This window comes from Lissotriton vulgaris, chromosome 4_1 (genome assembly GCF_964263255.1).
Source record: "Lissotriton vulgaris chromosome 4_1, aLisVul1.2, whole genome shotgun sequence".
NCBI lineage: Eukaryota > Metazoa > Chordata > Amphibia > Caudata > Salamandridae > Lissotriton > Lissotriton vulgaris.
Window position 1 is genome coordinate 1,428,402,636 of NC_141691.1, and position 17,018 is coordinate 1,428,419,653.

The window sequence follows — 17,018 nt, forward strand, 5'->3', positions numbered from 1 at the left end:
CTGCCCCTAACACTTTAAATGATTGATTCAGGATGACGATAAGGTGTGGACTATCTAGAAGTTTGTTTGAGGTGAGGCCTACTCAGGGTTGCAGATGAAATTTAGGCTTGTTGAAGAGTACAGAGGTGATAATACATGTACAGGCCTACCAATGAAGTGAATCATGTCCACTGCACTCTTGAACAAAGGCCAGACCTCCTCTATCTCCCTGAACACGCCTAAACATCATCTGCACAATGTGATTCGTAATGTTAGGAAACACAAGTGATATAATTGAAAAACGTGCAAATATTTTTGCACATTCAACAATCACATCACCTGTATTTCTTCAGCTTACTTATATCATTGTGCAGATGTACTCTACGTCCTATATAGAAGCACACCCTATCAATACTTAAATTACCCCAGCACACATGGGAGCGTATTTACAAGGACCTTGCTCCAGGGGAAATGTCTTAAATTAAAATTGGAAAAATTACATCAAAGGGACTCAAAGGCCTTGTAAATATGCCCCAAACAACCTATGAAACACTAGCAGTACATATCAAGAAACCTAATTGATTTCAAAAAAACGTTTTTAAACCTTTTATGTAAAACAATTATATACCTACATTCATGGGGAACTGACTTAAAATGCCCTAATACACATGAAAATGTTTTTTAAGGTCCTTGCACCTTTTTTTCAATCACTTTTAACATGGCTATGTAACTCAAACAATCAAAATCAAAATTTACCAAGCACACATGGGGGCGTATTTACAAGGACCTTGCACCAAGGGGAAAGTGACTACAAATGACCAAACACACATGGGGACGTATTTACAAGGCCCTGGAACAAGGGGGAAGTGACTTGAAATGGCTAAGCACACATAGGGGTGTATTTACAAGGCCCTTGCACCACTTATGCATCACTTTTAACATCTACACTGTAGAGCAGCATGGAGCAATACCAACACAGATGCATCATGCATCTGTTCCGCAAAAGCGACGCATTGCAGGAGTCACATCGCAAGTAAATAAATTCTCATAATTTTTAAAAGCATTCCTTTTCCTTAAAAACGATTTTCTGATCATAATTTGAAAACACAGCACAGCTCCTATGTACAACCACACCTTGTTATCTGCAATTACAATTGGTAAAAGAATGCAAAATCTTCTTTGGTAAAACATAATGCAAACACTTGACTCAAAACATAATTTTAAATGCACAGCTGGCTTTCTTATTTTCTCAAAAAAGCATACTAGTCTCTATCTAAAATAAAGAAACGATAACTCACCTTAACAAATGCTTTTTGAATTTCAAAACAGTCTCAGAAACACACCAATTTTTCTTTAGCAGAACAAAAGGTATGCACTCCAGAGGCTGGAACCAACAAAGGCACTGAAATGCTGATATCCATCACACATATCTCTCATGTCAGCCAATCAAAACTCTTCCCTCACTTTTTTCAAATCAACACCCTTCCCCCCTCTGCCCTTTCTGCCATTTTTCCATAGCAACTATCTCCTGCCAGACCTCTCATGTTTACAAGTTCACACAACAATGTTTCAAATGAACTCTGAACTCTCACTACACCTGCTAATCCACTGCAATCTTTCATAACATAATTTTTTATTAACCATTCAAATTACATCTTTCAAAGAACACATCCATGCACCCTAACTTTCTGTTTTCAGCAATGGAAATCCACCAATCACTGCTAATGAATCATTAGCACTCAAACTCCACAGTTTTTTTCTTTACAAACTCCACTGTTTCAACTGCCATTTCATTCCCACACTTCATCTGACTGCAGTAGAACCTCCCCTCGCCATGTTTTCTGTCTGGATTCTAGGACATAGCTACATCCACTGGGCTCATAGGTATGCTGATAACAGAAATTTACACAACCTCAATTTACAAAATGTGGAAATCAAATGAATTGGCCAAAGAGGATTGAAAAGTCACCAATTGATACCATTGGTGAAAACCTTTTTACATTTGCCAAACCCTGACCTCATAATAGTGCACTGTGGAGGAAATGATTTGGGCACTTTGACTGGGGTAGGTCTGGAAATGCTCTTAAAAGACACCTTTGAGCAATTGATGGCACTTTTTCCTCAAACTGCCTTGGTATATTCCAATATATGCCAAAGACAAAAATGGAGGTGGTCCAATCAATTTTGTCCACAAATTGAGAAATCGAGGAAGCATGTAAATAAGTCTGTTTCAGCTTACATGAGAGACCATGGAATGGGCTCCATCTACAACAATAACTTGCGTTATTACATGCAAGATATCTACAGAGGAGATGGTGTGCACTTCTCAGATGAGGGGAACAGAGTTTTCATACAAAATTTAAGACTGTGTATTGGTACCTACTTATACGTACCTAGAACTTACACAGAACCCAAAAGCTCTTTTCAGAGCTACCTTAACTTTAATTACTCTTTTGAAATTTCGAATGTACCCTTTTTCACTAATTTTCACTTATGTTCGCTTCCCGGTTCGCTACCCGGTTCGCGTACCGGCAGCTAACAGCGCGAAAAATTCATTTTTTTTTTGACATATATGAGCCTCCTAAGCCACCCTCAGAAAACCTAGGGGGTCAGGATACATCTACCGTGCCCCCTTCTACCCATTCTGAACATTATTTACCCTCCATCTTGTATCTCAATTCTACCGGAACACAAAATGGAGGACTCCCGTAACGCTGCAGGTCCGCGTACCGGGACACGCACTGAAAAGCACTCGCTCAAAAAAGGTGGGAAAGTAATTTACAGAAAAACCACTGGAGACACTTTCACCAATTATACATTAGCTCATACTACATACCAATCCCTACCATTTTCACAAATTTGGTTGGAATTCCATTTAGCCATTTAGCATGTAGACCTCTCTAAATTCCCTGAGGTAAATTACTTCACAAAACACATATGAAGTGTTGGAATTGACAACCAATTAAAATGTTACTTTCAATTTCTACTATTATATCATGACATTTGATTGGTTATGTACCTGAATATATATAAAGAAAGAGAGAGAAACATAGCCATTTTGACTACTACTTCCTGAAGTGCATTTCAACTGAGAACTTAAACTTCTTTTTGAAAGGTAAGATGTTATTTTAAAAACTGAAGTATGTTGTGCACTTTAAGTTATACTATCCCTCTGTAATAGTTATAGAATAAGATAGACTTTCTGTTATAGTTATGGATGGAGTTAGGCTTGTCTTGTATAATTATGAATTTACTTAGGCTTTATCACATACACTTTTTTATATTTCTACTTCCAGTCTGATACTATACACTGCCCAAAGATAAAATCACTGTTTAAAAAACCAAACTACCTGTCTGTACTTAAACCCAACAGTGCCCTATCTGTACTGATATATTTTGTTTAAAATCATTTTACAGCACAAAAATGGAAGGAGAGAACAAAACTAACTTGGAAATTGTTGCAGGAAGCAACACAGATACAGAAATTGACTCTGAATTCTATGATGAATCACGGGACTTTGAACTTCTGCAATGTGTAGAATCAATAGAGTTCCTAATTGAAAATGAAAAAAATTCTTACAATGAATTATTAGAAGTTCTTTTTAATTTTGAAAACGAATCAGAAAAATAAATTTAAATTTAGTAATTCAAAAATAGTTTGAGACATTATTAATTTTTATATGTATTTTGTAAACTACTAGCAAATTGATTATAATGTAAAGTCAGACTTTAAATATACTGTGCAACTTTTTTGTGTTACATAGTAAGTTTGCTCATAGTTACTTCCTTTCTTCCACTATATTATCTCCAATGTGTATTTAACATCTCTTTATCATCTCCTGCCTCCATATTGTTTCGGCTTTCCAGACAGACTATGGTATGAATTCCATATACCACAATAACTTCTGAAACAACTTGCAAGATATCTACAAAGGAGACGGCGTTTATTTATTTTTAGACTCTGCATTGGTACCTACATGTTGCTACGTAAATAAAAAAACAAAAACAAAACGAACAATCAATAAACATACAATATTTAAAAAGTCTATCATTCTTGTTTCCTTATAGTACGCTCCCCGGACCGCTTTCCGGTGCGCGTACCGGGCGAACCCCACGCAAAAAAAATGATTTTTTTTTGCCCCGCGGGGCCCTTTCAAAGCCTCCACATCAAACCTAGGGGGTCAGGGAGGATCTACTATGCCCCCTTGTGGTCATTTGCCCCTTCGTTTTGGCCTCCTCTTGTCTCTCGATCCTACCGAGAGACAAGATGGCAGCCGCTCCGGACTGTTGAGAATGTTGACAGACACCGGAGAGCCAATCAGCTTTGCTTCGCAAAGTTCCGTTACGCGAAAAGTACGCGAACCGGAGCGCTACATGGAGCGCTGTCACAGATATATCTGTTTTTTAAAACGTTAATTTCTCAAAATCCACTGGAGCACATATATTGAGACCCAGCAAAGGCACATCGGGCTAACAGTCCCTACAATTTTGCCAAGTTTCGTGCAAATCCATTCAGCCGTTCGAGCTAAAAGTGAGGCCAAACGCCCTATGGAAAAATGAATGGGAAAAATGCGTTTTGGGACCCCCTTTTTTCTCGGCCCCCCCTTGATGAAACCCCCCCAGATTTTCAGGGGCTGCTCAGAAACAGAATGTGCCATTTTCCTGAAAATTTCAGCCGATTCCGTCCACAAACGCCAAAGTTATTAGACATATAACTTTCAAAAGTCCCATAGAGAAAAAATCCTAACTATATATACCTACTGGCGACCGCCAGTAGGTAATATATATATATATATATATATATATATATATATATATATATAGCAGACCAAATGCAGCAAGTAGAGAACTGGAGGTAATCGAGCACCTGGATCAAATTTTAACCATGATTAACCAGAGTGCTTTGATAATTATCGGGGATTACTTCAACCGCAAATTCGAACCTGTGGTTGGTTTTGAAAATATTTTTAAAGATGAGGACTTGGCCAATAACATTTCACTTAGTAGCCCAGTAGTATTGTGTACATGCGCAGTTGCGCAGCTGCTAAGGCTGGTCTTAGCCCATGATTTACGCGCCTGTAATGGGTGATTACCTTCTGATAGCCCAAATGTACCAACATTTACTTCGGGTAGGTCTAAAAGCTGTAAAGATTACATATTGGTATCTATCCCCCTCTGGTCTATGGTATATGATCTAGTAATTGAGGATAGAACTGAGAGTGACCATTATCCCTTATGTTTGACGCTCTCATCCTCTCTTTTTCAGTTAAGTCCCCAAAGGAAATGTGACCTCAGTCATAGTCCAATTGAGCCACTATTATCGAAAAATCAAAGAGCGCTTAGATGACCCTTGGTCTTGGTTAATGAAATGACTATTAAAAAGATCGATGACATTTATGTAGAAGTAGTCTCTCCGCATGTAAACCTACCAATAACAGAGATTCCAATTATGGAAATGCATGATAAATTGGAAGAAGAGTTAGTACCAATACTAAGTAAGGTTCCAAAGGTATCTAAAAAGGGAATATCTGAGACAGCAACACTAGAGAACCCATGGTATAACAAAGAGTGCCATAATGCAAACAAACGTTTGATTCAGGCAACAAAGGTTAAGGATATGGTAACATTAAGAGAAAAAAGGATTTATTTCAAGAGGGTACTGACCCAGGCTAGGAAAAACTGAGAAGACAATATTTGGACTGAGTTGATCAGTGCAGGTAAAATAAATGACCAAGCTACCTTTTGGCGTTTGATATCTAAGGGTAACAAAAGAGGGAAATGTAACAAGGACCTTTTCCTTGATGCAAACACCTGGGCAACTCACTTTTTACAACTTTATTCATCCTCTAATAAAAATATTGATTACAATCATGAAGACTATGAAATTCACTCAAGTGATGTCCAATTACAGTTTAGTATGGCGGAAATGATGGTGGCAATAAACGCAGAAGAACCAGGGAAGGCATCTGGACCAGACAAGATACCAGGCGATTTACCAGGCAATTTATGGAGACATGAGACATGAGAAAGAGGTCTGGGCTCCTTACATTAATCTTTTATGTAATGCAGTTGCATCGGGTGCACCGATTCCTGAAACTTGGAGGGGTGCAGAGATTGCAGCTATTTTTAAAAAGGGTAACCGCCATGACTCGTCGCATTATCGACCAATTAGCTTAATTGATGTTTTACAAAAGATATATGCACGTCAAATTTTAAATAAACTGAGCAATTGGATTGGGGAGTACAGTATTTTATCTAAGTATCAAGCAGGCTTTAGAGCCAAAACTAGCAGAATTGACCAGGTTTTTTGATTTCTTCGAATAATTTAGAAGTATACTACGGTTAAGAAAGTTCATTTGTACATTTCTTTTGAAGACCTTAAGTCAGATTTTGACCTCATACCCAGAAATCTCCTGTGGAAAGCACTAAGAGATCAGGGTGACCCAGGGAAATCCTTGAGCAGATCATTAGACTACACAAGGATAATTTTGCAAGGGTTAGATGGGGGCCAAATGGCGAACCTACAGACCGTATACAAGTAAAAAGGGGGGTAAGGCATTGATGCGTGTTGGCCCCTACCTTATTTTCTTTGTATGTTAATGACATCCCTGAATATCTCTTGGGCTGCGAACATGATTCTCCCAAGCTAGGGGGGTGCCAGTACCGGCACTTTTATTTGCCGATGATACAATTTTAATATCACAAACCCCTAAAGATCTGCAAAGCTTATTAAATACTTTCAAAATTTACTGTGAAACAAAGGGATTGGAAATAAATTCTACCAAAACAAAACACATTGCAGTTATCACACACCAATTTTTTTTTTTAAACTTAACTGTCAAAAACGAGAAGAGAGAATATGAGCTAAATTTTAACTATGTAGGAATTACTTTAGATTCTAAAATGAATTGGAGGTCACAGTTAGAAAAAAGCAAAACAATATTAATCCAAAACTCAGTCCCAATAGCAAGGAAGCATGAGAACAGTTTGTCTAAAGCTGTTTCTCCTGCACTTGAGTTATATAAATATAGGGTGCAATCTGGATGCCTTTACTGGGCTGAACTGTGGGGTCATGCAATTTACTGTGCTGAACTGTGGGGTCATGCAATAACGAATAATTTTATCGTGCACGAGAACAAATTTCTTAGGAAACTGCTAAGCTTACCAATGCGTACACCATTAATGCCAATAGTGATGGACTTAAACATCCGTCGCACTGAACAGCAGGCAATTTTGCGACCACTATTGTTCTGGCTCCGTCTGTGGTCAATAGAGGAACTTATTTATTATAGAGAAGGCCTAGAGGAAATTTTTAGAATCAAAAATGGCAAAAGGTTGCCATGGTTAAATCATATTCATGATTGGTTTTATAAATTAGGACTAAAACAGTTTTGGGAGGTCCCTCGGGGATTGACAATAGGGTCAAAAAAACTGCTGAAACAGACATCTTGGGATTTTATTCAAGATACTTCGTCTCATAGCTCAAAACTAGGCATTTTATCCACAAGGTTCCTTCCCATGAAACCAAATGGTAAATTTGAGTCCTTTTGGATGAAATACAACTACAGCTTGCCTACATTTTGCTACAGTATTTTACAGATTAATGCAAATACAGTGAAATGGATCTGCAGCGCTGGGGGTACAAACAATGGTTGTTGCGATATCTGCCACACTGGTGCAAAAGAGAACAAATTGCACATGTTATTCTTCTGCCCAGCTTATACACACATGAGGAGGAAATGGTTTAAACCCATTTGCCAGCTCTTGGGTACTAGATCATGTTGTGAGGCGGCAAGAATACTGCGAACAGATAAGACACAAGCAATAGTATTTAGTGTAAGCAGATATCTTTTTGGCGTTGATTTAATAAGAAAGAGAATAGGGCTGACATTTTAGATACTTATAGGAACTAGTGAATTTTAATGAATGTATATCTAAATTTGTACTTTGTTGGATTTATACTAGAGGGACTATGTCCCACTATGTATTATTTTAGCTGGGTGCCATTGAACCTTGTATATTATTGAAAGCACCATTAATTGTTTATAATATAAAATGTACTTCCCATTCAAATGTGTGGTTTTAAATATTGCTAAAATTATATTCTATTGTAAAATGTATTTATTGACAGGATTTTATTTATATCTATTGTCTTTTAAAATCTAAAATAGGTCTTATATCGGGACATTGATTCCCAATAATTGCGCATCGTCGGGCGGGATACCCTTTGAAATGTTGCTGTGTGATTCTTTTATATTAAATGCAATCTTTTATGGTTTTTCAAATGAAAATAAAGATTATTGAATTGAATTGAATAATGTCCGTTACAGCAATTGTTACAATTTCATGAGGCTATTATAAAGCCAAAACAATTATTTTATTAGAGGATTGATTAGAATGTGCTCATATCCATCAGAAAAGAGGTCTAACAATCAAAAGATCTCATACATAATCTTAGTATAAAAGGTATTGTTTCATATTTCAAAGTAATTCTCTATAAGTTTTGTGAGAAGGAACGTGGGAAAGAATGAGATGAGACTGATCTCAAGAAGAGTTGAAATCCCATTGGTCAAATGGGAGGAGTAGATCCAGAACAGTTTATATTAATGCATGTTCCTAGAGTAGGTTAGCATCGTTTTACCCACTTCTTCCCTGGTATTGTCCAGAACCTTGTTACTTGTCTGCACTGAAGCCTGATTCCAACGGCTTTATGCTGAAGGCTAATTTCCAATCCTACCTGACCTGCTTTGCTGATTGCAGTCACTACTGCCACTGCAGGATTAAACTAGATTGTTTTTGTGAACTTCCCTTCATGGGAGATTTATCTGATATTGATTGATTGAATTTGAACTTCATCCTCACTCTGACTCTTGCTTTGAACTTAAACTCTTAATGTGTTCCTGTTGACAACTATTTTTGCCCCATTCTTTAGAATAGGGATTATTTCCTTTATGGAACACCTGTATTGCTTACTTGATGGCTGCTCTAACTAATATTTTTTTATCAAATATTTAATTTGAATGATGCCCATGAACTAATCAAATAATAAAAGAAAGAAAAATCCTACTAAACCTTAAAATGAAAATAAAATTCTTAAAACAAATCAAATATCTCATTATAGCTCCTGATCTCCTCAAACGTGGTGGTAATAGTCTAATGCAAGGAGTGAGGCCCACACAAAGAGTGGGGATCAACCCTGTTTGGTGTGGGATAGAGATGTTAAACCATTGTATTTAAATTAATTCCCACACCAGCACGAGCAAATACATACAAAGGACAGCAGAAACCAAGCTCTTCTGCATTTCACTAGTACTATAGATTCATTGGGCCTCACTTATGAGGAAGTCACAAAGTGCAGAGCAGCAAGTCACCTCGCTGTGCTGCACTGTGTGACTAGAAAAGGGCAAGAATGCACTGTATTTAAGGCAATACAACACATTCCTGTCCTTCCCCTTGCCAGGGCAGCCTGACACAAACACAGGCACCCAAGGGTGCCTGTATTGTATGCTGGATTGTTTTTGTGAAAAAGTGTCCCCTTCTTGCACAAAACAAATCCTGGGAGGCATATTATTCTTTCCATGTGTGCTGCAGAATGCAGCACACATGGAAAGATTAAAAAACAAGGAGAAATGGAGACATTTCTCCTCGTTACACCTCCCCTTGGAAATAGTATGATTTTAGCACATCCCCAGGTTTACAAGTTCTTTTAAATCTGGGGATGAGTCAAAATCCATGGGAGTTGCGTGGGAACAACCATGCAATGCCCACAGAAAGCCTACCCACAGTAGAGTAATGTAATGCAGCAATTTGCACTGCATTGGGTTACTCCAGATTTTTGAAAACACTCAGAGCCACGCAAAGTGGCTTTGCATTTCTTCAAAAATCTAATTTAGAGGTTTGCATCACGCATGTACCATATTGCGTGGTGCAAGCTTCTCATAAATGAGACTCACAGACTCTTACACCAGCTGCACGAAGTACACCCTCCTCACGACCGTGGAAACCTGACTTTACCACTAGACCGGTTCTTCCATATCCGCCTAGCCATACCGGCTTTATAACTTGTATGACCCCTTAATGGCAACAAAGTGCACAAAGTGGACTGCATCCAAATACTGGACACCATGGTGACAAAGTCAAAGTAAGTTTGCACCCATTCTGTTATTCATATATATCTTATACATACATTGTGATATTTCTACTCTCCTGTATGTTCATTGGGTAACTGTGCTTTCAGCGAAGATAATATAAATGCAACTAATTATTTTTAAATATCTAATAAGAATATTTAAACTGAAAGGACTGGGGTGGTGCAAGTGGTTGCTTGAGATCTTTGAAAGAGGTGGGTTGTAATATTTATCAGAAATTTCCCCCCATTTAAAAAAAGATTTGCCTAGAAAGTTTCCCATATATTAGGAATTCCCCATGTCATGCCATTTCCAGCATTTATGTGGATACATACAATATTCCAGTATCAGATTTATGCCACTGACACTGTCTGGATACCATCAATGGTCCATATGAAAATTACATCCATGATTTCAGAACAAACATTTATCATGCTTTGCTTCCAAAACCTGCCCCATCAGGACAAATATGACATAGCTGATCTCTCTGAGGCTAAGAATTACCACCAGTATACCAGCACCAACATTTTTTTAATAGGTGATGTATGTCAAGTAATACTTACAGTATTTTAGGGTCTGACAGCCACACCCCTTACTCACTTCCACTCCCTCTCACAATTTCCAATCACTCGTTACTTCTTACTCTTACGCACTCACATTCCTTCACTCCTTCACACTCACTTGTATTTATTCATACACTTTCTCAAACCCAGATTCTCATGTTCACTTTCATTGACACTCTCAAATCTCTCACACACAATCTCACTCGATCTCATTTACTCGCAAACACGTATAAAATCTCATAAATAGACATGCACAGAGAAACAACATTTTCTTTACTTACTTTGCTTCCTTTGCTGACAACTCAGAGGCTCTATGGCAGCAGCAGAAAAGTAATGTGGTCCTGCACATTGGAACCAGCAAGCTATGATTCCCAGTGAGAATCCAAACAAAGCAGCAGTATTAGGTATGAAAAGGGATAAACCCACCACTGTGCCTCTCCAAGCTTCTGTATATGATTGGAAGCAAAGTTTTATAAGAAGCCAGGAAAAGGCTGGGGTTCCTTCCCCTGCTGCTATATGTGGCTTCTCCTTGCCCTCAGGGATGCCCGGATCTGCACCCAGAGAGCCACATTTTAGCAGAGACACTGTACTACCTGAGACATACTCAGCATGACAATCATATCACTTATAAAGTGCACTACTTACCCGTGAAGGTCTCAAGGTGCTGGTGGTGGGGGGGGTGCTGCTTCTGCTCGAAGAGCCAGGTCTTGAGGAGTCTTGTGAAGGTCAGTAGGTCTTGGGTCAGCCGTAGGTGGTTGGGGAGGGTGTTCCAGGTCTTGACAGCCATGTGGGAGAAATATCTGCTGCCAGAAGTCGCTCTTTGGATGCGGGGGACTGCGGTGAGGGTGAGACCCGCGGAGCAGAGATGGCGGGAGAGGGTGTAGAAGATGAGTCACCTGTTGAGGTACGCTCGCCCGGTGTTTTGGAGTGCTTTGTGTGCGTGGGTGAGGAGCCGGAAGGTTATCCTCTTGTTGGCGAGGGGGGCCAGTGCAGGTCTCTCAGGTGGGGTGTAATGTGGCTGCGGGGGATGTCGAGGATCATACGAGCAGAGGCGTTCTGGATGTGTTGCAGCCGTCTCAGGAGTTTGGCCAAAACTCCTGCGTAGAGTGCGTTTCCGTAGTCCAACCTGCTGCTGATGAGGGCCTGGGTGGCCAGAAGTCGCTCTTTGGATGCGGGGGACTGCGGTGAGGGCGAGACCCGCGGAGCAGAGATGGCGGGAGAGGGTGTAGAAGATGAGTCACCTGTTGAGGTACGCTCGCCCGGTGTTTTGGAGTGCTTTGTGTGCGTGGGTGAGGAGCCGGAAGGTTATCCTCTTGTTGGTGAGGGGGGCCAGTGCAGGTCTCTCAGGTGGGGTGTAATGTGGCTGCGGGGGATGTCGAGGATCATACATGCAGAGGCGTTCTGGATGTGTTGCAGCCGTCTCAGGAGTTTGGCCAAAACTCCTGCGTAGAGTGCGTTTCCGTAGTCCAACCTGCTGCTGATGAGGGCCTGGATGGCGGTTCTTCTCGTATCGGTGGGGATCCACTTGTAGATCCTGGGGAGCATACAGAGGGTGTTGAAGCAGTAGGAGGAGACAGCGTTGACCTGCTTAGTCATGGAAAAGGTGGAGTCGAGGATGACCTCTAGGTTGTGTGCGTTGTCGGTGGGTGTTGGGGCTGTTCCCAGTGCGGTCAGCCACTAGGAGTCATCCCAGGCCGAAGGGGTGAATCCAATGCTGAGGACCTCCGTGTTGCCGAGTTCAGCTTCCGTCAGCTGTTCCTCATCCATTCGGCGACGACCTTCATTCCTTCGTGGAGGTTGGTTTGGCGGTGTGGGGGTCTTTGGTGAGGGAGAGGATCAGCTGGGTGTCATCAGCGTAGGAGATGATGTTGAGGTCGTGCTGTCGGGCGATGTGGTTGAGGAGTGCCATGTTGATGTTGAACAGTGTTGGGCTGAGTGATGAGCCCTGGGGTATGCCGCAGATTATCTGAGTGGCATCGGAGCTGAAGGGGGGAGGCAGACGCTCTGTGGTCTGCCAGAGAGGAAGGGTGTGGTCCAGTCCAGGGCCTTCTCTTGGATACTGGCGTCTTGGAGGCGTGATCATAGTGTGTGGTCCCAGACCATGTCGAAGGCGGTTGACAGGTCCAGGAGGATGAGGGCCACTGTATCTCAATTGTCTAGCAGGGCCCTGATGTCATCTGCGGCAGTGATGACGGCGGTTTCAGTGCAGTAGTTGCTGTGGATCCCGGACTGGGATGGGTCCAGGATGCTGTTCTCCTCGAGGTAGCGGGTCAGTTGTTTGTTGACGGTTTTCTCGATGACCTTCACTGAAAACAGGAGCAGGGAGATGGGCCGGAAGTTCTTGAGGTCCTTGGGGTCCGCCTTGGGTTTCTTGAGTAAGGCGTTGATCTCAACATGCTTCCAGCTTTCCAGGAAGGTTCGTGTCTCGAAGGAGATGTTTATTACTTTCCGGAGATGGGGTGCAATGGCTGTGCTGGCCTTGTTGAAGATGTGGTGTGGGCATGGGTCTAAGGGTGTCCGGAGGGGATGGTGTTCATGATCTTGCTGGTGTCCTCGTTGTTTATGTTGGTCCAGAAGAGCAGGCGGTTGGTGCGAATGGTGGTCATGGGGGCAGAGGTATCAGTGGTTTTCGGGATGGTCGTGGCGTTGAAGCTGTCGTGGATGTTGGCGATCTTGCGGTGGAAGAAGGTGGCCAGCGAGTCCCACAGGTCTTGCGAAGATGGGATGTCGTTGGTGTTAGAGCTGGGTTTGAGGAACTCTTTGCTGTTGTGTGCATTGTTGTCTAGGCAGTCTTTGAATGAGGTCCTTTTGGCGGATCTGATGAGGTGATGATGTCTGCTGGTGGTGTTCTTGTGGGCTGCGTAGTTGTCCGGTGTTCGTTCGTGGAGCAAGTTCTTCTCCAGTTTTCTGCTTGTTTGTTTGGAGGCCTGGAGGTCTTCGGTGAACCAGCTGGCTTTCTTGCTGGTATGACTGTTGGAGGGTTTCTTGAGCGGGACAAGGGTGTTGGAGCAGTCGTAGATCCACTGTCTGAGGCTGCGGGTGGCTGTGGCGGCGTCGGCGTCGGTGGGGACGGAGTATGGACTATGGACAAGGGTGGTGGTTAGCTGGTCTTCGGTGACTTTGCTCCAGCAGCGGCGGGACATCTGTTGTGTTCGGTGGTGCGTGGTGGGCTTCCTGAAGGTGAAGTGGATACAGCAATTTTCAGTCCAGTGGAGTTTGGTGGTGTGGTTGAGGGAGACATGGGGGCGTGCAGAGATGGGGTTGAGGGTGTGGCCGGCGGTTTGAGTGAGTGTTGTGACGAGTTGTCTGAGTCCGAGGTTAGCGAGGTAGTCGATCAGGGTAGTGGAGTTGGTGTCATTGTTGTTCTCGAGGTGGAAGTTCAGGTCCCTGATGATGATGTAGCACGTGGATGCGAGATCATGTGTGCTGATGAAGTCGGCGATGGAGTCGCTGAACTGTGGTCAGGGTCCGGGGTGGCTGTGGACAAGGGTTCCTCTGAGGGTGGTGTTGGGTCAGTGTGGATCTGGAAGTGCAGGTGTTCGTGGTGTTACGGGTGTCGTCGGAGTTGGTAGAGACCTTGAGGGTGGGCTTGTGGATGATGGCGATTCCTCCTCCAACTCCATTGGTGCGGTCTCTACGGGTGATCTGGTGACCACCCGGGATAGCTATGGTGATGTCGGGTGCTAAGGCGGGGTTCAGCCAGGTCTCCGTCAGGAAGGCGACGTCTGGGCACTTTGAGTCGAGTAGGTCCCATAGCTCGATGGCGTGATGGTGGGCGGAGCGGGTGTTGAGGAAGATTCATCTGAGGTAGTTGGGTTCTTTCCTGTGTTGTGGTTTGGCGGGCGGATGCTGGTGAAGCTGTCACCATGTCTGCCAAATTAAATGGAGTGTGCCTGTGTAAGGGGATCATGGTTGAAATACATCCCTGAGACATGATCAATTCAGGCAACCACTTACAGAGTGCTGTGTTGTTAAGCAGCTCTTTGTAGCTGGATCAACCCTCAGCTCTCCTCCTCCTGTGACCAGGAGCTTGGGGTCAAGGTCAAGAGGACTGATCTGTGCATTGGCAGTGTCCTTGAAAACATGAAAGTCACATTTCCATGAACACTTTCAGTTAAAACATTTGCAGTTTTGGCAAGGGGCAGTTAATAGAGAATTACATGAGGTAGGTTTGAACCCTCAAGCCCTTGATAAGAAGCAGCCACATGCAGACGTTCTGCCTTTGCATCCTGTGCTCTATGCTGTTAGCAGAATCTGTCTAGTTTGAGTTTCAGGGGGGAAGGTGAAGATATTATCCCCAAATGGCTGCCATAAAGATGTTGCTACCTAAAACAGAAATGAACTCTGTAAAGATATGTTACCTTCAAATGTTTGGGGCAACCTTTTAATGTAATTGGACATTTGGAGTGGAGATATGAACTTTTCCCCAAGATTGGATTTAAGTGAGCTCCCCACAGCTATTAAATGTTCACATTTCTCCTCACTGACACTCTGCATAAAAATGTAGAGAAAGATCCACATCAACTATAGAGTTTATGAAAGTTTTCCATTGGGGGCTATGACCAAATTCCTAGGATGTGACAAAGGTGCATGATGCTGAACTTTGCTTAAAAAGGGGTAGACTGCTTTGGTTTCTTAAGACCTGCGTTGCTCTACTACAATTTAATATTTTATGTGTCTGTACTGACACTCGACAGCCTAACCTGACCTGAAGTGAACATCAGAGCATCCTGTTCTTTGAAGTACAACAGCCCCAAGGCTTTTGTGGGATCCAATGAGAGGTGTCTGTGTGACTCCCGTGAGCCCCTGCACTCTACATCACAAGTTTGTGACCCAGCAAAGGCATTCTATAAGGTTGCCCATCAGCATTGTAAGTCCAATACTGAGCATGTACAAGGCTGGCATTTGGTCTTGTGATAGGAACCCAGTGAGGTGGCTAGTCACTGTTGTGAGTACTGAAGATGTGGAGCAGTACATAGCCATGTGAATAGTAACCTCTGTGGTGTCCCATCACACCTGATCCCCCTTTGCAAGAGGCTGTACGTGTGAAACAATAACCCTGGAGCGATAACCAGAGGCTTCAAAGAAGACATGACCCCACCACTCATGTCTGTTATCATCCATGAGACCAGAGTGATTCCTACTGAAGCCTTCTTCTATGACCCTTCACCAAAACTGTATCAGTATAAATACATTTTCTCTCTCATAGCACTGCAGGTCAAAGTCAACACTCGGACCCTCTGAACACCACTAAAAGATTGAGTGATGCTGCAGTAGATCCCCACCTGTCCTATGTGAGTGTGCTCCCGCACACCTCAATGACTTTTGAACAATTTGGGTGTTCTGAACTCACACAAGAGTCTATGAACAGTAGGATATACACCCACACTACTACACCAGTAGACAGCAGGAAGAGCACTTGGTTTACCCAGGGTTAAAATAATATAATTGTAACCCTGATTCATCCTGACTCTTACCCCTTTGAACATAGATAGTATTTACTATGAATTCCCCTTTTAATGAGATGCAAATTAACTTCTTAAAGTTACTGATCATGTATACCTAAGAAAACGTGTTTTCTATATAAAACACTGAGTTACACTGTATGTACAGTCTATTTAGTATAAGTAATAATTGTGCTCAGCGAACTAGGTATTCTACCCCTACATCAACCTCCAAGAGTGAGCCTTGACTGCTCCACCCTCTTGTTGCTGAAAGTCAAAGACTAATAAAAAAGAGACCATTGACAGTTCAATTAGCTTGAGGTAGTATCCGGGTTATGGCAGCAGCTATATTTGTTTCAAGGATTGCCTAGTTGCCCCTGAGTTGGGAAGGTACAAGAGCACTGGCCTGGCACTATGAAACAAATAAATATTTAATTCTGGACAAAGTGCAAGGTTACCTATCAGCAATGGTGCTTTAGAAAATGGATCACCCAAAAGTGCACTGCCAATACGTTTACTACAAAATCGAAATAATAGTGCTTCCTTGTTTACTTACATTGTGCTATATTTCGGCAAGCTGAGGCAAGATGGCTGCTGCTTGACACCGTGGAAGGCATCGCTGACCGCTTTCTCCACCTCTAAGCACCCCCGCTAGAAAATGATGTGTAATGGACGTGTAATGGTTAAAACATGCCGCGCTGGATATGTTTTCCTTGGGTCTCCCGCTAAGTTTACTTTCGCGCTTTAACAAACGCTCACAGAGTCGGGCTCCATTGCTGGATTACCTCCTTCGCCGCTACGGTCTTTGTGGGAGGTCTCACAGTGTTGTGCGGTTCCTGCTGCTCCTGCAGCAGTTATTGCTTTCACTTGCTGCACAAAACATTGCTCACACCCTCCAACGCTGG